Consider the following 25,404-nt stretch of genomic DNA (forward strand, 5'->3'; position numbering starts at 1 on the left):
TCTGTTCTTGGTGGTCTAGAAGCAAAAAGTCAAACACTTATGGGAAAGATGGCTCTCCTCTAGTGTTTGGTTTGATAGATGTCAGTTAAAGTACATGGCTTCTAAGAGATTCTGACCACTACATAATGAGAAACTTGCCCTGGCCCTGCCCTTTGCTGCATGTGGGGAATTTTTTGTTGTTGTTTTGGAGTATACTGCAGAGCTTACGAGAATACTAAGTGACATTTGAATTAAGATTATACTTTTGTTAAATGAGTGAAAGAGCAATTGATCTTTTCACCACGTGATAACCCAGTAACAAAAATTAAGATTTTAAAGGTGGTATCCATTTCATTTTTATTCATTACCAATAGAATTTGGAATATTAATAAGAGGATTTGTTTCTAAAAGGATGCTTTAGGCACAGATTGTGAGATTGTAATATTCTCCCTTCTTCCTTACAAAGCAGTTTAGTTTCCTATCATGCCACTTTTTTGTGTTCTTTTTTTCTAAGTATAAAAGATTTTTCCAGCCATGTTATACTTTAATCTTGCTTGAAGCAAAAAACTAGACTCCATTACTCTTTCAGTTAGATCCATTATATAGCATTCTGGCTTAGAGCAGTGGCAGTGGAAGCCAGGGGTCAGATTTAATAAGCATTTGCGAGAGGAGGAGAGGAGATTGAGAGGGAGTAAAAAAAGCAAGAAGGAAAGGAAGTAATCTAAAATGAATACCTGTATTTGGCTTGGGACTGGGATAGACGTAGCATCATTACCTGAGTAGGGACTGCCTGAGCTAGGAGTAGACTTGACAATGAGGTGATACATTCAGTTTTGAAGATGTTGCATTTGGGTGCCATATGGTACTTGCAGGTGAAGAAGTGAGTAATTGAAGATAGAGATATGTTCCTGAGGAAAGAAATCGGGCTGTATATGGTGTGAAAGTACTTAGCAGGGAGATACTGCCGGGAAGAGAGTGGAATAGCTGAGAAGAGAACCAAGGGCAAAACTCTTCTACAAGATAGAAGGGGCAGACAGAGGAAGAGAAGCTCATGAAGTAGGATGTTCAGTAGGATGGCCACAGGCTGCACGTGGCTGTTTAAATTAAATTAAAAATTCAGGGGCTTCCCTGGTGGTGCAGTGGTTGAGAATCTGCCTGCCAATGCAGGGGACACGGATTCGAGCCCTGGTCTGGGAAGATCCCACATGCCGCAGAGCAACTGGGCCTGTGAGCCACAATTACTGAGCCTGCGCGTCTGGAGCCTGTGCTCCACAACAAGAGAGGCCGCGACAGAGAGAGGCCCGCGCACCGCAATGAAGAGTGGCCCCCGCTTGCCGCAACTAGAGAAAGCCCTCGCACAGAAATGAAGACCCAACACAGCCAAAAATAAATAATAAATAAATTAATTTAAAAAAAAATTCAGTCAAGTTAGCCACCCTTCTAGTGCTCAGTAGCCACATGTGGTTAGTGTCTACCGTATTAGATAGCATATATATAAAACATTTCCATCATCACATAAATTTCCTTTGGACAATGCTTAAGTGGTCTAAGAAAGAGCAACCATGGAGATCAGAAGTGAACCCAGCATGGAATTCCCTGGTGCCACAGTGGTTAAGATTCCACATTCCCAATGCAGGGGGCCCGAGTTCCATCCCTGGCCCGGGAACTAGATCCCACATGCATGCCACAGCTAAGAGTTCACATGTCACAACTAAGGAGCCTGCATGCGACAACTAAGGAGCTAGCAGCCTCAACTAAGAAGCCTGCCTGCCGCAACTAAGACCCGGCATAACCAAATAAATAAATAAATAAATATTTTTTTAAAAAAGAAGTGAACCAGACAGCAAAGTTCATGGAGTTAGTATTCAGTGTAATCAAGTCTTGCAAAGAGGTGGAGACATAGAAAGCTTAAAATGTGACCTTTGGATTTGACAGTAGTTACTAGGGACTTTTTAAAAAATTTATCTTACTGAAGTATAGTTGATTTACAATGTTGTGTTAATTTCTGCTGTACAACAAAGTGATTTAGTTATGTATATATTTCTTTTTCATATTCTTTTTCATTATGGTTTATTACAGGATATTGAATATAGTTCCCTGTTCTATACAGTAGTACCATGTTGTTTATCTGTTCTATATACTAGGGACTTTTTTAAAGGTTTTAGGTAAGTGGCAGGGAAAAAAATTGCTGTTGATAGAGAAATGAATAGTTGAGGCAAGGGAAAGATAAATGTAGGCAACTCTTTTAATAGAAGCTCTATGAGAAGCTGTGTAGCACAGTGATTAAGAGTTTGGCCCTGGAACCAAACCATCTGGATTCAGATCCTGGTTCTTTCACTTACTAGTTATGTTACCTTGGGCACATTGTTTCCTTACGTGCCACAGTTTTCTTAGATATAATATGGAAATAAATAATAAAAATACATTGCATACAATTGATGTTGAAAGCAAGTAGATGTGTAACTCAGAAAGTGCTCAATAATTAGTATTTACTATGAGTATGAGTATGGTGATGATGATACTATATTGAATAAAAGGAAGGAAAGAATGGGACAGGAGGTCAAGTCTGTTTATAAGCTAGGAGAGAACTAGTAGGAAGAGAGTGGTAAAGAAAGGATGGATGATTCAGGAATCAAAGTTCCTGAGGAGAAGGGAGGTGTTGGGTTTCAGAGCACTGGTAAATGAAGTAGCTTAGAGTAGAAGAAATCCTCTCCCCCACCACCACTCTTTTTTTTTTTTTTAATTTTTAACATCTTTATTGGAGTATAATTGCTTTACAATGTTGTGTTAGTTTCTGCTGTACAACAAAGTGAATCAGCTATACGTATACATATATCCCCATATCCCCTCCCTCTTGCGTCTCCCTCCCACCCTCCCTATCCCACCCCTCTAGGTAGTTACAAAGCACCCAGCTGATCTCCCTGTGCTATGCGGCTGCTTCCACTAGCTATCTGTTTTACATTTGGTAGTGTATATATGTCCATGCCACTCTCTCACTTTGTCCCAGCTTACCCTTCCCCCTGCCCGTGTCCTCAAGTCCATTCTCTACGTCTGCGTCTTTATTCCTGTCCTGCCCCTAGGTTTGCAGAACCATTTTTTTGTTTGTTTAGATTCCATATATATGTGTTAACATACAGTATTTGTTTTTCTCTTTCTGAGTTACTTCACTCTGTATGACAGACTCTAGGTCCATCCACCTCAATACAAATAACTCAATTTCATTTCTTTTTATGGCTGAGTAATATTTCACTGCATATATGTGCCACATCTTTATCCATTCATCTGTCGATGGACACTTATTTTGCTTCCATGTCCTGGCTGTTGTAAATAGAGCTGCAGTGAACATTGTGGTACATGACTCTTTGAATTTCCCAGGGTATATGCCCAGTACTGGAATTGCTGGGTCGTATGGTAGTTCTATTTTTAGTTTTCTAAGGAACCTCCATACTGTTCTCCATAGTGGCTGTATCAATTTACATTCCTAACAACAGTGCAAAAGGGTTCTGTTTACTCCACACCCTCTCCAGCATTTACTGTCTGTAGATTCTTTGATGATGGCCATTCTCACCAGTGTGAGGTGATACCTCATTGTCGTTTTGATTTGCATTTCTCTAATGATTAGTGATGTTGAGCATCCTTTCATGTGTTTGTTGGCAATCTGTATATCTTCTTTGGAGAAATGTCTATTTAGATCTTCTGCCCATTTTTGAATTGGGTTGTTTGTTTTTTTGATATTGACCTGCATGAACTGCTTGTATATTTTGGAGATTAATCCTTTGTCAGTTGCTTCGTTTGCAAATATTTTCTCCCATTCTGAGGGTTGTCTTTTCGTCTTGTTTATGGTTTCCTTTGCTGTGCAAAACCTTTGAAGTTTCATTAGGTCCCATTTGTTTATTTTTGTTTTTATTTCCATTTCTCTAGGAGGTGGGTCAAAAAGGATCTTGCTGTGATTTATGTCAAAGAGTGTTCTTCCTATGTTTTCCTCTAAGAGTTTGATAGTGTCTGGCCTTACATTTAGGTCTTTAATCCATTTTGAGTTTATTTTTGTGTATGGTATTAGGAAGTGTTCTAATTTCATTCTTTTCCATGTAGCTGTCCAGTTTTCCCAGCACCACTTATTGAAGAGGCTGTCTTTTCTCCATTGTATATTCTTGCCTCCTTTATCAAAGATAAGGTGACTATATGTACGTTGGTTTATCTCTGGGCTTTCTTTCCTGTTCCATTGATCTATATTTTCTGTTTTTGTGCCAGTACCATACTGTCTTGATTACTGTAGCTTTGTAATATAGTCTGAAGTCAGGGAGCCTGATTCCTCCAGCTCCATTTTTCTTTCTCAAGATTGCTTTGGCTATTCGGGGTCTTTTGTGTTTCCATACAAATTGTGAAATTTTTTGTTCTAGTTCTGTGAAAAATGCCATTGGTAGTTTGATAGGGATTGCACTGAATCTGTCGATTGCTTTGGGTAGTATAGTCATTTTCACGATATTGATTCTTCCAATCCAAGAGCATAGTATATCTCTCCATCTGTTGGTATCATCTTTAATTTCTTTCATCAGTGTCTTAAGTTTTCTGCATACAGGTCTTTTGTCTCCCTAGGTAGGTTTATTCCTAGGTATTTTATTCTTTTTGTTGCAGTGGTAAATGGGAGTGTTTCCTTAATTTCTCTTTCAGATTTTTCATCATTAGTGTATAAGAATGCAAGAGATTTCTGTGCATTAATTCTGTATCCAGCTACTTTACCAAATTCTTCGATTAGCTCTAGTAGTTTTCTGGTGGTATCTTTAGAATTCTCTATGTGTAGTATCATGTCATCTGCAAACAGTGACAGCTTTACTTCTTTTCCAATTTGGACTCATTTTATTTCTTTTTCTTCTCTGATTGCTGTGGCTAAAACTTTCAAAACTATGTTGAATAATAGTGGCAAGAGTGGGCATCCTTGTCTTGTTCCTGATTTTAGAGGAAATGGTCTCAGTTTTTCACCATTGAGAATGATGTTGGCTGTGGGTTTGTCATATATGGCCTTTATTATGTTGAGGTAAGTTCCCTCTATGCCTACTTTCTGGAGAGTTTTTATCATAAATGGGTGTTGAATTTTGTCAAAATCTTTTTCTGCATCTATTGAGATGATCATATGGTTTTTATCCTTCAGTTTGTTAATATGGTGTATCACATTGATTGATTTGCATATATTGAAGAATCCTTGCATTCCTGGGATAAACCCCACTTGATCATGGTGTATGATCCTTTTAATGTGCTGTTGGATTCTGTTTCCTAGTTATTTTGTTGCAGATTTTTGCATCTATATTCATCAGTGATATTGGTCTGTAATTTTCTTTTTTTGTAGTGTCTTTGTCTGGTTTTGGTATCAGGGTGATGGTGGCCTCGTAGAATGAGTTTGGGAGTGCTCCTCCCTCTGCTATATTTTGGAAGAGTTTGAGAAGCATAGGTGTTAGCTCTTCTCTAAATGTTTGATAGAATTCACCTGTGAAGCCATCTGGTCCTGGGCTTTTGTTTGTTGGATGATTTTTTATCACAGTTTCAATTTCAGTGCTTCTTATTGGCCTGTTTATATTTTCTATTTCTCCCTGGTTCAGTCTTGGAAGATTGTGCTTTTCTAAGAATTTGTCCATTTCTTCCAGGTTGTCCATTTTGTTGGCATATAGTTGCTTGTAGTAATCTCTCATGATCCTTTGTATTTCTGCAGTGTCAGTTGTTACTTCTCCTTTTTCACTTCTAACTCTACTGATTTGAGTCTTCTCCCTTTTTTTGTTGAGTGTGGCTAATGGTTTATCAATTTTGTTTATCTTCTTAAAGAACCAGCTTTTAGTTTTATTGATCTTTGCTACTGTTTCCTTCATTTCTTTTTCATTTATTTCTGATCTGATCATTATGATTTCTTTCCCTCTGCTACCTTTGGGGGTTTTTTGTTCTTTCTCTGATTGCTTTAGGTGTAAGGTTAGGTTGTTTATTTGAGTTGTTTCCTGTTTCTTGAGGTAGGATTGTGTTGCTATAAACTTCCCTCTTAGAACTGCTTTTGCTGTATCCCATAGGCTTTGGGTCGTTGTGATTTCATTGTCATTGGTTTCCAGGTATTTTTGATTTCCTCTTTGATTTCTTCAGTGGCCTCTTGGTTATTTAGTAGGGTATTGTTTAGCCTCCATGTGTTTGTATTTTTTACAGATTTTTTCCTGTAATTGATATCTACTCTCATAGCGTTATGGATGGAAAAGATATTTGATACGATTTCAATTTTCTTACATCTACCAAGGCTTGATTTGTGACCCAAGATATGATCTATCCTGGAGAATGTTCCATGAACACTTGAGAAGAAAGTGTATTCTGTTGTTTTTGGATGGAATGTCCTATAAATATTAATTAAGTCCATCTTGTTTAATGTATCATTTAAAGCTTATGTTTCCTTATTTATTTTCATTTTGAATGATCTGTCCATTGGTGAAAGTGGGGTGTTGAAGTCCCCTACTATGATTGTGTTACTGTCAACTTCCCCTTTTATGGCTGTTAGCATTTGCCTTATGTATTGAGGTGCTCCCATGTTGATTGCATAAATATTAACAATTGTTATATCTTCTTCTTGGATTGATCCCTTGATCATTATGTAGTGTCCTTCTTTGTCTCTTGTATAGTCTTTATTTTAAAGTCTATTTTGTCTGATATGAGAATTGCTACTCCAGCTTTCTTTTGATTTCCATTTGCATGGAATATCTTTTTCCATCCCTTCACTTTCAGTGTGTATATGTCCCTAGGTCTGAAGTGGGTCTCTTGTGGACAGCATATATATGGGTCTCGTTTTCGTATCCATTCAGCCAGTCTGTGTCTTTTGGTGGGAGCATTTAATCCATTTACATTTAAGGTAATTATCGATATGTATATTCCTATTACCATTTTCTTAATTGTTTTGGGTTTGTTTTTGTAGCTCTTTTCCTTTTCTTGTGTTTCCTGCCTAGAGAAGTTCCTTTAGCATTTGTTGTTAAGCTGGTTTGGTGGTGCTGAATCCTCTTAGCTTTTGCTTGTCTGTAAAGGTTTTAACTTCTCTGTTGAATCTGAATGAGATCTTGCTGGGTAGAGTAATCTTGGTTGTAGGTTTTTCCCTTTCATCACTTTAAATATGTCCTGCCACTCCCTTCTGGCTTGCAGATTTTCTGCTGAAAGATCAGCTGTTAACCTTATGGTGATTCCCTTGTATGTTATTTGTTGCTTTTCCCTTGCTGCCTTTAATATTTTTTCTTTGTATTTAATTTTTGATAGTTTGATTAATATGTGTCTTGGCGTGTTTCTCCTTGGATTTATCCTGTATGGGACTCTCTGCAGTTCCTGGACTTGATTGACTATTTCCTTTCCCATCTTAGGGAAGTTTTCAACTATAATCTCTTCAAATATTTTCTCAGTCCCTTTCTTTTTCTCTTCTTCTCCTGGGACCCCTATAATTCGAAAGTTGGTGCATTTAATGTTGTCCCAGAGGTCTCTAAGACTGTCCTCAATTCTTTTCATTTTTTTTTTCTTTATTCTGCTCTGCAGTAGTTATTTCCACTATTTTATCTTCCAGGTCACTTATCCGTTCTTCTGCCTCAGTTATTCTGCTATTGATTCCTTCTAGAGAATTTTAAATTTCATTTATTGTGTTGTTCATCATTGTTTGCTCTTTAGTTCTTTTAGGTCCTTGTTAAACGTGTCTTGTATTTTCTCCATTCTATTTCCAAGATTTTGGATCATCTTTACTATCATTACTCTGAATTCTTTTCCAGGTAGACTGCCTATTTCCTCTTCATTTGTTTGGTCTGGTGGGTTTTTACTTTGCTCCTTCATCTGCATATGTCTCTTTCTTCTCATTTTGCTAACTTACTGTTTTGGGGATCTCCTTTTCACAGGCTGCAGGTTCGTAGTTCCAGTTATTTTTGGTGTCTTCCCCCAGTGGGTAAGGTTGATTCAGTGGCTTGTGTAGGCTTCCTGGTGGAGGGGACTGGTGCCTGTGTTCTGGTGGGTGGAGCTGGATCTTGTCTTTCTGGTGGGCAAGGCCACGTTTGGTGGTGTGTTTTGGGGTGTCTGTGAACTTAGTATGATTTTAGGCCACCTCTCTGCTAATGGGTGGGGTTGTGTTCCTGTCTTACTAGTTGTTTAGTATGAGACATCCAGCACTGGAGCTTGCTGGCCGTTGGGTGGAACTGGGTTTTAGCGTTGAGACAGAGATCTCTGTAAGAGCTCTTGCTTATTGATATTACGTGGGGCTGGGAGGTCTCTGGTGGTCCAGTGTCCTGAACTCGGCTCTCCCACCTCAGAGGCTCAGGCCTAACACCAGGCTGGCACACCAAGACCCTGTCAGCCACATGGCTCAGAAGAAAAGGGAGAAAAAAAGAAAGAAAAAATAATAATTAAAAAATAATTCAAATTAAAAAGTAATTAATAAAAAAGAAGAGAGCAAGCAAACCAATAAACAAATCCACCAGTGATAACAAGCACTAAAACTATGCTAAGATAAACATAAAAATCAGAAACAAGTCAGTCGCAGACAGGAATCCCGAAGTCTACAGTTGCTCCCAAAGAACACCACCTCAATTTTGGGATGATTCGTTTTGTATTCAGGTATTCCACAGACGCAGGGTACATCAAGTTGGTTGTGGGAATTTAACCCGCTGCTCCTGAGGCTGCATGGAGAAATTTCCCTTTCTCTTCTTTGTTTGCACAGCTCCTGGGGTTCAGCTTTGGTTTTTGCCCCCCCTCTGTGTGTAGGTTGCCCTCAGGCTACTTTCCCCACCCAGACAGACAGGGTTAAAGCAGCAGCTGATTAGGGAGCTCTGGCTCACTCAGGCCCTCTGGGGAGAGAGGGGTATGGTAGTTATAATTGGAGTGCGGGGCGAGCCTGAGGCGGCAGAGGCCAACGTGACTTTGCAACAGCCTGAGGCACTCTGTGTGTTCTCCCGGGGAAGTTGTCCCTGGATCACGGGACCCTGGCAGTGGCGGGCTGCACAGGCTCCCGGGAGGGGAGGTGTGGAGAGTGACCTGTGCTCACACACAGGATTCTTGGTGGCTGCAGCAGCAGCATTAGCATTTCATGCCCATCTCTGGTGTCCGAGCTGATAGCCGCTGCTTGTGCCCATCTCTGGAGCTCGTTTAGGTGGTGTTCTGCCTTCTGTGGGCGGATAGGGAAGGAATGCCCTCTCCTCAGGCACCCCAAAACAATGGTCTCTTGCCTCTTAGGCAGGTCCAGAGTTTTTCCCAGACTCCCTCCCCGGCTAGCTGTGGCTCACTAGCCCCCTTCAGGCTGTGTTCACACAGCCAACCCCCGTCCTCTCCCTGGGATCTGCCCTCCGAAGCCGGAGCCTCAGCTCCCAGCCCCCACCCGCCCCAGCGGGTGAGCAGACAAGCCTCTCAGGCTGGTGAGTACTGGACGGCACCAATCCTCTGTCCGGGAATCTCTCTACTTTGTCCTCTGCACCCCTGTTGCTGCGCTCTACTCCGTGGCTCCGAAGCTTCCCCCCGCATCCCCCCATCTCCGCCAGTGAACGGGCTTCCTAGTGTGTGGAAACTTTTCCTCCTTCACTGCTCCCTCCCAGAGGTGCAGGTCCTGTCCCTATTCTTTTGTCTCTGTTTTTTATTTTTTCTTTTGCCCTACCTAGGTACAGAAGATTTCCTTGCCTTTTGGGAAGTCTGAGGTCTTCTGCCAGTGTTCAGTAGGTGTTCTGTAGGAGTTGTTCCACACGTAGATGTATTTTTGATGTATTTGTGGGGAGGAGGGTGATCTCCACATCTTACTCCTCCGCCATCTTGAAGGTCCCCCCACCCTTTTTTTAAGGTAGAGAAATGGGAGAGTGAAGGAGTTAAAGATAAGTTATAGATAATGGATATAGATAATAAGTTTTTAGGTAGAAGGGAAGGTAAGAAAGCACTCTAGATAGGGTTAAGAACAGAGGCAATTAAGGATGTCCTTGTGATATTGGGAAAATGAAACCAGGGAATAGAATGCAATAAAGAAGTCTGGGAGTAGATAGTTCATCCAGATAAATAAACAATATAAGAAGGATTGGTAGCAAAGGGTCATAATTCAAACCAGGAACCCTGACATCGGTTAAAATCAGGATAATGAGTTTTACTTCAGCTTTTCAGGGAATTTTTGTGTTTCCAAAGAAGGCAGGAAACTGCCACCATTTACCTGGCTCACATCTTAAAGATGAGTAAGGAACATTTGACTAGATTATGAGGCAGGTGAAAGATGGAACAGAGCAAATGTTTGCTCGATTTTTGTAAACAACATTGTTACTGTGATATTAGAATTTTAGAATAAGGACTTTCCTTCTGGTTTTCTTGGTCCTCAGAGTATTCCTGTTAGGTGACATGTTTAAGTTATTTGAAAAAGACTTGATCTCAATAGTTGGTAGATCACAAATCATTTTTCTACAATTAAGAATAAAGCTAATAAAAATCTGTTTAAATAGAACCTTTCATCCTGATTAACTTAATTTCAACAAACATCAACCATTTAGAGAAATCTTATCATGCATCACTGATGTGCAGTCATCTACATAAAAACAACAGAAAAGTAAAACATATACCATTTCTTTTTTTTTTTTTTTTAATTTGGCTGCATTGGGTGTTAGTTGTGGCACATGGGGTCTTTGTTGAGGCATGCGGGATCTTTCGTTGCGACGCGCAAGCTTCTCTCTAGTTGTGGGCTGTGGGTTTTCTCTCTCTAGTTGAGGAGTGCAGGCTCTCTAGTTGAGGCACGTGAGCTCAGTAGTTGCGGCACACGGGCTTGCCCGCGTACTACTAGAGTAGTTGCCCTGCGGCCTGGGGGATTTTTGTTCCCCAACCAAGAATCAAACCCGCGTCGCCTGCATTGGAAGGTGGATTCTTTACCACTGGACCACCAGGGAAGTCCCAAAACATATACCATTTCTTAGGAGATGAAGAATATACAATAGCAGTGGAAGTTTTTAGCAGATATGTAATCATCATTCATCCCATGGATGATCTGTAGCATCAGTTCTGATTATGTGTCTTGTTTTGTAGTAACATAGAATTTTTCTATAGTCATAAGTGATGCTCATTCTGGATTTCCATTATCCAAGGTTCCTCCCATTTTATGGTGGCTCACTTTGAAGAAACCACCTACACACACACACACACACACACACACACACACACACACATAGAAGCTAAGTTTTCCTTGAAGATCTTTTAGCTCTGATTTGTGTTAGTTATGCCCAATGGTTGCCCGACTTTTTGTGAACTTCATTTGGAATTTGTGCTACTTATCATGGTAATGTAGTGACAGGAACATATATTGTCCTTATTTCCTATAGGACATCTGTAATTTAACTGTTGTTAAGTTTCACTTTGACTGCCTTAAATTTACTGACAAATAAAAATCTGAAAAATATACTTTTTTCTTTATTGTATAGGTTTAATTGAAGTGGTAGTATATAATATGATTTTCATTACAGATTAAAATATAGTAGATATTATACAAAATACAGCTGCTTAGTGATGAAAAATAGCTTTCATAAACCCCATGTTCCAGAATCTCTCATTCAAGAAATTGTTATTCTTATTTTCATAAACAATTCCATTAGAGGTGGTAACTCTCTTGTTACTTGGCCTGTAGCGGAGTGTAAGTGACCAATTAGTTAGATGAGACTGGCTGCTATAGGCAAGGGAACTGATACAGCAGTAGGATTTGTACTGTCAGATTTGTCCTACTGCTGCAGATTCATTTTTGGTTTGTTTAATTGAGATGAAATGCATATAACATAAAATTAACCATTAAAAGTGAACAATTCTGTGACATTCACAACATTCACAATGTTGCAACCACCACTTGTATCTAGTTCTAAAATGTTTTCATTACCCCAAAAGGAAACCATTAAGCAGTTGCTCTCCATTTTCCCCTCCCCCCAGCCCCTGGCAACCATCAATCTGTGTTCTGTCTCTGTGGATTTACCTCTTCTGGAGATTTCATATAAATGGAGTCATACAGTATGTGACTTTCTGTGCCTGGCTTCCGTCACTTAGCAAAGTGTTTTCGAGGTTCATCCATGTTGTAGCGTGTATCAGTACTTCATTCCATTTTGTGGCTGAATAATATTCCATTGTATGGATATACCATGATTTGTTTATCCAGTCATCTATTGATGGACATTTGGGTTGTTTCCACTTTTTGGTTATTGTGAATAGTGCCGCTGTGAACATTCATGTTCAAGGATTTGTTTGAGTACCTGTTTTCAATTCTTTTGGGTATATACCTACAGTGGAATTGATGGATCATATAGTAATTCTATGTTTATCTTTTTGAAGACCCACCAGACTCTTCCACAGCAGCTGAACCATTTTACGTTTCCACAATCAATGTACAAGGATTCCAGTTTCTCCACGTTCTTGTTACACTTGTTATTTTCCTTTTTTTTTTTTTCTATTAGAGCCTACTAATGAGTTGAATAATATAACTTTAAAGTAGCAACTCTGCATTCATTTTTCCTCAGGAAATAATGTTAGAAACCGAATCCTTCCTTTCCCCCACCCCGCCCAACAGTGTCTTTTTGCATCTCCTTCTGTATTATGGTCAGAATGTCTTGTAATAATGAGATGAGTAGTGGGTAGTAATAAGGTATGTTTACATCTGAACCCTTCGATTTTTACTTTCCTCACTTTGGTGGTTCAGGCCTCACTCTGTAACGTTAGACCCCCTTTAAAACCTCCTCTCTCCCTCTTAGCCACAATAGAACTCTCAAAGCACGTTGTACCTTTCTTAGAGCAAATACCATATTCTGCCTTACTTTGCTTGAGGGCAGTGACAGTACTTTATTCTTATGTGTTCTACCTCTCAAACCCATGCATTTAGCAAAAAAAAATCTGAGGTCACTGACATTAGAAAAAAGAGATTTTTATTTCCTTTTTAAAGTATCATGGTTTCCTTCAGATATAACTAGGTACTGAAGAGATAATTAAAGTGTAAATTACTGTAAGTTTTAATTTTGAGGCCTCAAAGGGTTGATCTGTTTAGAAAATATTAAATGTTATCTCTTAAATAAGGATTAAATGTCCTTACTTAAAAACTAGGTTGTACTCTGTAATGACCTATATGGGAATAGGATCTAAAAAAGAGTGGATATATGTATATGTATAACTGATTCAGTTTGCTGTACAACAGAAACTAACACAACATTGTAAATCAACTATACTCCAATAAAAATTAATTTTAAAAATAAAGAAAAGAAAGGTACATATATTTTTTAATTGCTTTAAGCATTAAGGACTCAATATATATGGGATTCATTTATACAAACTACTATACATAAAATAGATACGCAAAAAGGATTTACTATATAGCACAAGGAAGGAATCATATCTAATACCTTGTAATAACCTATAATGGAATATAATCTGCAAACGTCAAATCATTATGCTGTATACCTGAAACTAACACAATATTGTAAATCAACTATACTTCAATTTAAAAAAAAAGGACTCAATTTTATAGTTTGTGATAGTTTAATATTATCTTTAGATAACCAGCCCTTAGTAAACCAGACCTGGTTTACTAAGCAAATTAAAGCTGTAAACAGTTTAAAAAAAAAAAAAACTAGGTTGTATAGGAGTTACAATATGGGAAGGATTATAGTTAGGTTGACCCTTAAAGTCCTCTTAAAGAAAGTAGATTCTGATAAAGGAAATGTACTTAAAAAAAAAAAAAGTAGATTCTGGGCTGGATGTTGAATGATAACTTAGACTTTCAGAGATAAAGAGGATGGTGGAGGGAGTCTGCATTTTGATCCTATTGTGAGGGTATAACCTTAGTTTTCTCTCTGACACCTCCTCTCTTCCTGTCTTTGTCCTTCCTTCCCTAGTATGTTGTATTTCATCCCTCATTTATACATTTTAAAATAAATGTTCATAAGGCATAGATATCCATTCTCATTGGTGGAGAAATGACAACAGGATTAAGATAATGAGAAGACTGTCCTCCCTCTACCAAAAAAATAAAGGCACTCCTGGATAGAATTTTGAAAAGCAAAGTCAGTCTTTTTTTTTTTTTTTTTAAGTGTTTATTTTTATTTGTTCATTTATTTATTTTGTTTGTTTGGTGTTTACATTCCACATACAAATGAAATCATACAGTATTTGTCTTTCTCTGTCTGACTTATTTCACTTAGCATAGTACCTTCAAGGTCCATCCATGTCACAAATGGCAAGATTTCCTCTTTTTAATGGCTGAGTCATATTCCATTTTGTGTGTGTGTGTGTGTGTGTGTGTATACATACACACACACCACATCTTCTTTACCCATTCATCCATTTTTTTTTCACAACACACACACTGTATTTTATTTTTACAAGTGATAAATAAACTGACACCAAGCATTGTAAATGGATGACCACAACAAAAGCAACAATGATTGCAATTACCAAATACAAAACACACTCATACTATGTCATAATATTGACATTCAGTCCAGTAATCCTCCACTGTAACAGCTCCTTTACTTTGCAGTGAAAATTGATTTGTATATTTTTTGCCTCTGAGTCCTTGTGGGATTTTTTTTTTATTATTATTCAAACAGAAATTCACAAAAATTATACTCATCCTCATCAGTTCACTCAGTCCCATGTAATTTTTTTTTTTATATTTATTTATTCATTTGGCTGCACCAGGTCTTAGTTGTGGGATCTTTCAGTTGCGGCATGTGGGATCTTGTTCCCTGACCAGGGATCAAACCCAGGCCCCCTGCATTGGGAGCGTGGAGTCTTAACCACTGGACCACCAGGGAAGTCCCTATTTTTTTTTTTCATCTTGATGTTTTGTTAGCACTTTTATGAATTCATCAGTTTTCCATTAGAGTTCTGAAAATGCTTATTCATTCAGTTCAGCAGTATAGTCAGTTACCAGAAACCTGTACTTGTCAGAGTCTTTTCCATGAATTCCTTGAAGATGAAACCCTTTTATAGGAACATTTTTGCAAAAGCATCAGAGCACACCCAGAACTGTCTGTAAATGACAAAAGACTTAAAAATGACCACGGTTAAAGATTTGATGAAAGTTCATAATAATGCAATTGACAAGGAAATTTAGTTATTTCTGAGATACACATCTTAAACTAATAACTAGAATTATGACTTATAACATTATACCAGAACATACAAGATTTTTAGAAATTTCATGTAATGTCTGAAACATTTATATTAACATATTTCCATACAAATAACCCAAAGAAAGTTTAGTATTAGTTGTTTTTTTGTTTCTTTGTTTGTTTTTTTATACTGCAGGTTCTTATTAGTCATCACTTTTATACACATCAGTGTATACATATCAATCCCATTCGCCCAGTTCAGCGCACCACCATCCCCACCCCACCCCACCGTGGTTTTCCCCCCTTGGTGTCCATATGTTTGTTCTCTACATCTGTGTCTCAACTTCTGCCCTGCAAACCGGTTCATCTATACCATTTTTCTAGGTTCCACATACATGCGTTAATATACGATATTTGTTTTTCTCTTTCTAACTTACTTCACTCTGTATGACAGTCTCTAGATCCATCCACGTCTCAACAAATGACTCAATTTCATTCCTTTTTATGGCTGCGTAATATTCCGTTGTATATATGTACCACATCTTCTTTATCCATTTGTCTGTCATTGGGCATTTAGGTTGCTTCCATGACTTGGCTATTGTAAATAGTGCTGCAGTGAACATTGGGGTGCATATGTCTTTTTGAATTATGGTTTTCTCTGGGTATATGCCCAGGAGTGGGATTGCAGGATCATATGGCAACGCTATTTTTAGTTTTTTAAGGAACCTCCATACTGTTCTCCATAGTGGCTGTATCAATTTACATTCCCACCAACAGTGCAAGAGGGTTCCCTTTTCTCCACACCCTCTCCAGCATTTGTTGTTTGTAGATTTTCTGATGATGCCCATTCTAACAGGAGTGAGGTGATACCTCATTGTAGTTTTGATTTGCATTTCTCTAATAATTAGTGATGTTGAGCATCTTTTCATGTGCTTCGTGGCCGTCTGTATGTCTTCTTTGGAGAAATGTCTATTTAGGTCTTCTGCCCATTTTTGGATTGGGGTGTTTGTTTCTTTAATATTGAGCTGAATGAGCTGTTTATATATTTTGGAGATTAATCCTTTGTCCATTGATTCATTTGCAAATATTTTCTCCCATTCTGAGGGTTGTCTTTTCGTCTTGTTTATGGTTTCCTTTGCTGTGCAAAAGCTTTGAAGTTTCATTAGGTCCCATTTGTTTATTTTTGTTTTTATTTCCATTACTCTAGGAGGTGGATCAAAAAAGATCTTGCTGTGATTTATGTCAAAGAGTGTTCTTCCTATGTTTTCCTGTAAGAGTTTTATAGTGTCCGGTCTTACATTTAGGTCTCGAATCCATTTTTTTTTTTTTATAGCCAATAAGGCCCTAGTAATTTCTTTTTTTTCTTTTTAAATTTATTTATTTATTTATTTATTTTTTGGCTGTGTTGGGTCTTCGTTTCTGTGCGAGGGCTTTCTCTAGTTGTGGCAAGTGGGGGCCACTCTTCATCATGGTGCGCAGGCCTCTCACTATCGCGGCCTCTCTTGTTGCGGAACACAGGCTCCAGTCGTGCAGGCTCAGTAGTTGTGGCTCACGGGCCTAGTTGCTCCGCGGCATGTGGGATCTTCCCAGACCAGGGCTTGAACCCGTGTCCCCTGCATTGGCAGGCAGATTCTCAACCACTGCACCACCAGGGAAGCCCTCGAATCCATTTTGAGTTTATTTTTGTGTACGGTGTTAGGGTGTGTTCTAATTTCATTCTTTTACATGTCGCTGTCCAGTTTTCCCAGCACCACTTATTGAAGAGACTGTCTTTTCTCCATTGTGTATCTTCGCCTCCTTTGTCATAGATTAGTTGACCATAGGTGCGTGGGTTTATCTCTGGGCTTTCTATCCTGTTCCATTGATCTATATTTCTGTTTTTGTGCCAGTACCATATTGTCTTGATTACTGTAGCTTTGTAATATAGTCTGAAGTCAGGGAGTCTGATTCCTCCAGCTCTGTTTTTTTCCCTCAAGACTGCTTTGGCTATTCGGGGTCTTTTGTGTCTCCTTACAAATTTTAAGATGATCTAGTTCCGTAAAAAATGCCATTGGTAATTTGATAGGGATTGCATTGAATCTGTAGATTGCTTTGGGTAGTATAGTCATTTTCACAATATTGATTCTTCCAATCCAAGAGCATGGTATATCTCTCCATCTGTTGGTATCATCTTTAATTTCTTTCATCAGTGTCTTATAGTTTTCCGCAGACAGGTCTTTTGTCTACCTAGGTAGGTTTATTCCTAGGTATTTTATTCTTTTTATTGCAATGGTAAATGGGAGTGTTTCCATAATTTCTCTTTCAGATTTTTCATCATTAGTGTATAAGAATGCAAGAGATTTCTGTGCATTAATTTTGTATCCTGCAACTTTACTGAATTCATTGATTAGCTCTAGTAGTTTTCTGGTGGCATTTTTAGGATTCTCTATGATAGTATCATGTCATCTGCAAACAGTGACAGTTTTAAGAAGTCAGTCTTTTTTAAGAGACAGATCACATTAGAGACTGATTGCTTTGGGGACAACATTGAAGGATAAATTGAAAGGAAGCTTATTTTAGGAAAAGTGAAATTGAACAAAATTTGTTACCACTAATTGTAATACTCATGATAGCGAATTTGAAAAATACAGATTCATGTATCTGTTAACATTTGATGTGTTTGATGTGTTTTGGAGACATATTTTGCCAATAGTTGTCTTTATTCAATATGGTATTATTTCTCATGAACTGTAAAGTTTGATTTGGTACATTTAAAAAAAATTTTATTGTAGAGTTAAATAGGTGGAGTAACAAGCTATGAGGTAGAAACCAAAGGTTCAAAATTCTTACACCTCATCATCTCCTATCTCTTTATGAGCCTGACCTTGGTGCAATTACTGGTTAGTCACTTAGTTAATATTCTTCACCAGTCAGTGTTGAGTTGGACTCCTTGGTCATACAATGGTATAGTAGAAAGAGCAATGGGAAGAGAGGCAAGGAGGTCTATATTTCAGTCTGGGCTCAATTACTGTCCAGCTCAGTTATTTCAGTGGAAGTGATTCTGTATATTTTCTATTTTTCTCATTTGTAAATCAGGGAGGTTTATTCATTCCTTTTGATGGTCCCTTTCAGTTTTGCCTTTTCTAAAATGTTGTATAAATGAAATCATACAGATGTACCCTTTGAGTCTGGTTTCTTTCCCTTAGCATGGTATGTTTGTGTGTATTGTAGCTCAGTTTTATCTCTTTCCTCCTTCCTACAAAATGTTGAAGAAGTATCAAATGTGTTGCAGTAGTAAATAGAAGTTATAGATTATTGCTTTTGTGTTTGAGAGGTGGGAAACATAAAGAAAGGTAGCATATGATCTGGGCACTGAAAGGAGTTGAAAAGCCTGAAACCTCTGCAAATCTGGGAAGTATGAACTATTTGTCAAGAGAGGAAACCTTTGCATATTTCATCCTTGACTGCTGACTGTGAAGAAAGAAACAGAACTTCCTGGGAGATGAGGATTTGCCAATTCTTAAACTCCATGTAAATTTCACCTCTCTCTCAGCTGGGCCTTCACTGTAACTGGTGTCCTTGGATTCACTTCTATTGATTCTCTGTCACATTCCTCATTACATATTTCCAAATCTTTTCTCTTGGCCAGAACTTTCCTATCTTATTTCTGTTTTGCTGTTTTGTTTTCTGAAAATGACTACCTTTTGATTACTTAGAAAGTTGTAGCTATCTGATTTAGCCCCACCACCTTCCTCCTCATCACTTTACATTTTTTCTGTTTTCACCACCTCCTCCTTTTCTTTTGCATCTAAGAAAGAAATATCAGGAATTCCCTGGCTTTACAGTGGTTAGGACCCCACGCTTCCACTGCCGGGGGCCCAGGTTCAATCCCTGGTTGAGGAACTAAGATCCCATAAGCCACATGGTGCGGCCGAAAAAAAAAAGGAAGAAAGAAATATCCTTCTTCTCCATTATTATAATCCTCTACATTTCACTCTTAATTCTGTCTCTTCTCATATCCTTCAGGTTCCTGCCCCTTTTTGTTCTTAACATCTTCAGTGTATCGCTTCCTATAGAATCTTTCCTCTCAATTTTTCAGTAGACTCAGGTTTCATCAGCCTATAAACCTTTCCTTCCACCCTGTCTACCCCTTTGAACTACCATCCTCTCTTGCTCCCACCACTGCCAGACTTACTGGAATAAATGAGCCCCACTTACCACCTTGACTTCATTACCACCTGCTTTTTTCTTTCCTTCTTGCTCTCTGGATGTGTCCCCAAAACTTTTTGCAACTCTTTGGTCATTGTTGATGTTTTTCTTTTATTGTTTTAATATAAAAGCAGTAATTGTAAAAGCCTGTATGTAAACATGTATGTATGGTTTAAGCACTCATGTGTCTACCAGTCTGGCCACAAAACAGTTACCATGTCCCAGAAGGCCACTGTAGGTCCACTCTGATCATATGCTTCTACCACAGAGGTAACCATCATCCTGAATTTAGTGTTAATGATCACATTGCTTTTCTTTCCATTTTTTTCATCTATGTATTTATTATCCTCAAATAATATATTACTTAGATTTACCTGTTTCCATTTTGTAAGTTGAATCATACTATATATATTCTATGACTGGTTTCTTTTGTTCAACATTATGTTTTGGGGATTCATCCAAGTTGGTACATATATCTGTAATTCATTATCATTGGATATATAATCCCATTATATGAATGTATCACAATTTTTCTATCCATTCTGTTACTGATGGACATTTTCATTGTTTTTAGGCTTTTGCTATTATAAACATTACTGCTGTAAATAATTTTGTACTTATCTCTTGATGCATATGTGTAAAAAAGTCTCTAGAGTATTTACTTAATAGTGTAATTGCCGAACTTTTTCCAGTGTTACTCAGTACTGCCAGCCACAACCAATTTTCCAAAGCGTTAGTACTGATTTATACTGGTACCAACAACAGATGAGAATTTCGCAGTCTCGCCAAAACTTGCTATTAACCAACTTTGTAGTTTTAGCCAATCTAGTGGGTGTAAAATGCTATCTCATTGGGATTCTATTGTATTTCCCTAGTTTCCAAGGATGTTGATTATCCTTTCTTGCGATTGTGGGCCATTTATGTTTCTTCTTTCATGAAATTCTTATTCATTTATTTTTCCTGTTTTATTTTTCTATTCGGTTTTTTTTAAATTGATTCATAGGAGTTCTTTGTGTGTTCTGGATACTACTCCTTTGTTGTTTGTATGTATTGCAAATATTTTCTCTTTTTCATTAATTTTACATAGTCCTTTAATGAACAAAGCTTGTAATTTTTTTTTTTTTTTTTGCTGCCCCGTGCAGCATGTGGGATCCTAGTTCCCCGACCAGGGATCGAACCCATGCCCCCTGCATTGGAAGCGCGGAGTGCTAACCACTGGACCGCCAGGGAAGTCCCCCGCTTGTAATTTTTAAAGTAGTTAAATTTATGTCTTTTCAAGTTTGGGGTCATGATAAAGAAATTCTTCCCTTTAACAAGGTTATAATGATATTCTCTTACATTGTCTTCTAAAAATGTAATAGTTTTGCACTTCACACTTAGGTCTTTAATCCTCCTGAAATGTTCTTTTTCTTTTATTTTTTATTTATTTATTTTTTTTGGTATGGTGTGAATTGATCTACAATAATTTCATTTTTTCCCCAAATTGATGCCTAGTTATCCATTTATTGAAAACTGTATCCTTTCCTCACTGAGTTGCAGTACCACCTCTGTCACGTTTCAAGTGTCCAAAGATATGTGTGGCTTTGTTTCCAGACTATCTTTTCTGGTCTGTTTGTTTATCCCTGCACTAATATCACACTGTCCTAATTATTATAGCCTTGTGATGAGTCTTGATATCTTGATAGTGCAAGTCCCTCTACTTTTTGTTTTAAAGAACATGTTGGCTCTTTGCCTTTCTATTTAAATTTTAGATTCAGCCTGTCAGTTATACACACGCCGCCCCGAGAAAGAGAATGAAAGAAAAGAAGAAAGAAAATAACTTGTTGAGATTTTGATATGAAATTGCTTTGAATCCATAGATGAATCTGGGAAGAACTGATTTCTTTACAATTTTGTCTTTCAATAAGTGAGCCTTTATTTATCTCTTCTTTATTATTTTAAAATAAAGTTTTATAATTTTCTGCTTATAGGACTTGCTGTAGTTTGAGAGATTTATTCCCAGGACTTTATATTTTCGAAGTGCTATAGATAAATTGTTTACATTTTTTTTCATTTGGTGTATAACAAAGGCAATTTTTAAATAGATTTTGTGTGTTGCAACCTTATTAAACTGTCTTATTCTGATAATTGTTATATTCCTTAGGATATTCTATATTCATAATCAAATTATCTAAGAAGAAAGTTCTATTTCTTTTTCCCAACTTATCTGTTTTCTTGCCTTATTTTGCTGGCTAAGCCTTACAATAGCTAACACCCTTATCTTGTTCTTAATCTTAAAGGGAGTGCATTTAATGTTACTCTTTGTCAAGTTAGAGAAGCTTCTTTCTATTCCTACACCTAGAATTTTTATCATAAGTGGATATTGAATTTTATCTAAGCATTTTTCTGCATCCTTTGAGATGATTGTATGATTTTCCCCCTTCAATGAATGTAGGTAATCATATTATGTGAGTTTCTTTTAGCCCCAAACCAATCTTGCATTCTTGGAATAAATGCATCTTAGTCACAATATTTTATCTTACTAGATTTTTTTCGTTATTATTATTTAGGATATTTCCATATATTTAATGAGTAAAGCTGGCTTGTTTTTTGCTTTTTCTTTTTTCTTTTTCATACTTGTCTTTGTCAGGTTTTGGTATCAAGGTTATGCTGGCCTCATAAAATGTTAGGAAGTGTTTCCTTTTTTTTAACTCCATTCTGGAAAAGGTGTATAGGATTGGAATTAATTTTTCCTTGAATTTTTGGAAGCAAGCAGAGTAAAATTGTCTAGGCTTTTCATTTTCTTTTTGGGGCGATTTTTATCTACTAATTCAGTTTCTTCAAATGCTGTGGGACTCTTTGGCTTTTTTTTTTTCCTTCTTGAGTCAATCTTGATAAGTTATAGTTTCTAGAGAGTTATCTGTTTCTAAGTTTTAATTTTATTGGTTCACAATATCTTCTTTTTGGTTTCTGTGACATTTTTTGATTGTGCCCTTTCTGTTATCCTTAAATTATTTGCTCCTTCTCTTTGATTTTATTTTAACTTAGCAGATGTTTGTAAGTTATATGATTCTTTTGAAAGAACCGAGGTGATGTTTCTGTTATGTGTTTTTCCCCGTATTTCATTAATTTTTAGTCTTACCTTTCTTCTGTTCTCTTTAGATTAATTTCTTTCTTCTTTCTCAGTACTTAATCCTTATCTTTTCTGTACCATTTGATCATAGTACTAAACTACCCTGTCCTTGCAGCTCTCTCTTCTCTGGCTCCTGAGGCACACTGGTCTTGAGGGGGTTGTTTCCTACTTTTCTAACTGCTTCTTCTGACTCTTTGTCTTTACATCTCCTAATGTAGGTGCCCTCTTATCTTCAACCTTCTTTTCTCTATAGGTGGTCTCCAGCCTACCATGATTCGAACTTAGGATTTTTCAACTTTATGATGGTGCAAAAACCATATGCACTCAGTAGAAACCATACTTCGAATCTTGAATTTTGATCTTTTCCTGGGCTAGATGCTGGGCGGCAGCAGCAGCCACAGCTCCCAGTCAGCCACATGATCAGGAGGGGAAACAACCAATATACTTAGAACCATTCTGCACCTATGCAGCCATTGGTTTTCACTTTCAGTACATTATTCAGTAAGTTACATGAGATAGTCAACATTAAGTGTTCTGAGCACATTTAAGGTGGGTCAGGCTAAGCTATGATGTTCTGTAGATTAGGTGTGTTAAATGCATTTTTGACTCACGATATTTTCAATTTAGAAAGGGTTTATCAGAATGTAACCCCATCGTTAGTTAAGATCTATACATATATCCATTCTTAATTAATAGCCATTTTTACTCTCCTAATATCAACTACCACTTCTCTGTGAGTGAATTTAGGTAGAATCAGGGACCCATTCCTTGTCTTAGCTCTTCCACTAACCAGCTATGACATCTTGAGCAATTGATTTAATATCCCTTAATCTCTGTTTCTTCACCAAGGAGGTGTTGTATACAAGATCTCTGAAGTTTACCTCAGTAATACTGTTCTAGTGACAACCTTATAAACTCTTCAGCTCTGGCCTCTGTCATTTCTAAATTCCTCTGGATCAGCTTTCTTAGATGTTTTATTAGGGTTTCTCAAACTCTATACTATATCTTATGTTAAACTTCTTATGTAATTCACCCTCTCCCCCAACCTTTTAATTTCCCTGGTTGCTCCTTTGGATGTTGCTGTTTTCTCAGGCACGCATTTGGTTTTGGCTCCCAGCATCCCTGTCTCTCCATACTGTCTTCATACTCAAGTCTGATTAGGGTGCATGTGTGTGTGTATCTGTTCCCCTCTCCTTCTTTAGTCCAGATTATGTCGTTATGTTCTACAAGAATGATTTCTATATAATGTCTACTTTCTTCTACCTCTCACCTCCCAATGGAACCTCAGCACCTTCATTTTAAGAAAAATACCTGCCTTAGACCTCTGCTTATCTGAGTTGTTGTCTAAGTATTTTTTTCACCAAACCATGCTTTGGATACCATACCTTTATGCCACCCCTCCCCACCCGCAAGAGGCTGAGCCAGGGCACATTACCTGTAGGATACTGGAGTAGGCTTTGTAGTAGGGATACCAGAAATCAGTCAGTCTTGCATTATATAGTTCTTTGTGATTTACAAGAAGCTTGTTATCATTTTTATGAGAACTTGAAAATGGAACCAGTGTGTGGAATTTTTATGGTCTCCATGAGAGTGAAATATTTGGTTCTGGAAGGCATCTTCATTTGGTGATATGTTAATCTCTAAGTGCTTGTCTCTGTTTTTCAAAATCTTATCTTCTTTTAGCGTTGTTGATTTATTTAATATATCTTGAGCATGTTTCTCTGATGGTGCACAATCTTAAAATCTTGATGTTTAAGTAATGATTTCCTGAATCAAGATAGAGACAGCAGCTAATGACAAAATGTGCAACTTTAAAATAGTGAAACTTCTCTATGTGGCTTATGGAAGTGACCCTAGTTACCTTAAATTTTATTTCATACTAGTTTCTCACTGCTTGAACAAGCATGTACTCTTTTAATTTCATTAGCTGTATATGTCTAAGTAGTTCTATATTTCCTATCTATGAGAAATTTTAGGAAAAACCATAAGAGAACAATCACTATGGGATTTTTCAAGGAGGTGAAATATATGTACACTTTTTTAGTAATTATCTCAAAGAAACCTTAAATAGCTCTTGTGAGTCATGTGATCTACCTAATTATTCTATTAAAGTGATACATTTGCTAGCAGTTAGCTAGGATATATAATGGCAGAAGTTAGCACCCTTTTAGAAATACTGCCTGAGGTTTCTAACTTGCACTGGTTTAACTGGTCTGCTCTGTGTGCACACACACAGGGGTGAGGATGAGAAGACGAGGTGTTCCAGTGGCAGGAAATGGAAGCGCAGTACCATATTCACATGACTCAGTGATTCTTGCAGGTTCCCATAGTCTGTTATATTTTATTCAGTACAAAGTATTCTGGTTATTTCTAAGGAAGAGCTGGATAGAGTCATTTAAAAACAATGTATTATATCACTTAGAAAATATTTCTGGGTATTAGGGTGGTATGTCTTTCCATAGATTAGTCCTATTCTAACATTAGATTGCAGCATACGTGGTTAAAGGCACTGGCATAACATTTAGAAAATTATAATGATAGCACAGCTCTTGCTAATTAGATGTATGCCGCAATCTATACTTTGGGATTGAAGAAATTAGTAAAACCATTTTGTTTATCTTGTAAATGATTGCTTTTACTGTCAGATTGTCATTTATTAAGGCATTTTAAGTTAAGTGTAAATTCATCTTGGTCTTGGCAAAGTCACCTGTGAATTTCTTCTGTCCAAGCCAAGTACTGAGACGGGAGAGACTAGAAGAGAGCCTTGGTACCCCCTTAGAACTCTGTCTCTACCAGTCTTCACGACAGTATAATGATGATAATCTCTTCTTCAAGCCACCTCTTCAAGCTTGTTCTGACCCCACTTGCTCCAATCACTGCTTTCCCTTCTGAATTAACACAATCTTATGATTGTAATTCATTATTTATAGTTTTGTTTCTGTTTCTTAAGCTTTATCTGTGTTCATGTACTTGTCCTACAGTACTACCTTTTGAAGAAAAATCATTTTACTCTATTTCCTTGTTCTTTTGAATCTCTTCTCCTCCTTG

At 37.5% G+C, this 25,404-nt stretch overlaps 1 protein-coding gene across 4 annotated transcripts in view; it reads left to right on the forward strand.

Moving 5' to 3' along the window:
* POU2F1 (POU class 2 homeobox 1) overlaps positions 1-25,404 on the forward strand; it is a 178,598-nt gene that overhangs the window by 100,782 nt on the left and 52,412 nt on the right. The gene's annotated exons all lie outside the window — the stretch shown is intronic.

Source organism: Balaenoptera ricei, chromosome 1 (assembly GCF_028023285.1).
Source record: "Balaenoptera ricei isolate mBalRic1 chromosome 1, mBalRic1.hap2, whole genome shotgun sequence".
In the NCBI taxonomy this organism is placed as follows: domain Eukaryota; kingdom Metazoa; phylum Chordata; class Mammalia; order Artiodactyla; family Balaenopteridae; genus Balaenoptera; species Balaenoptera ricei.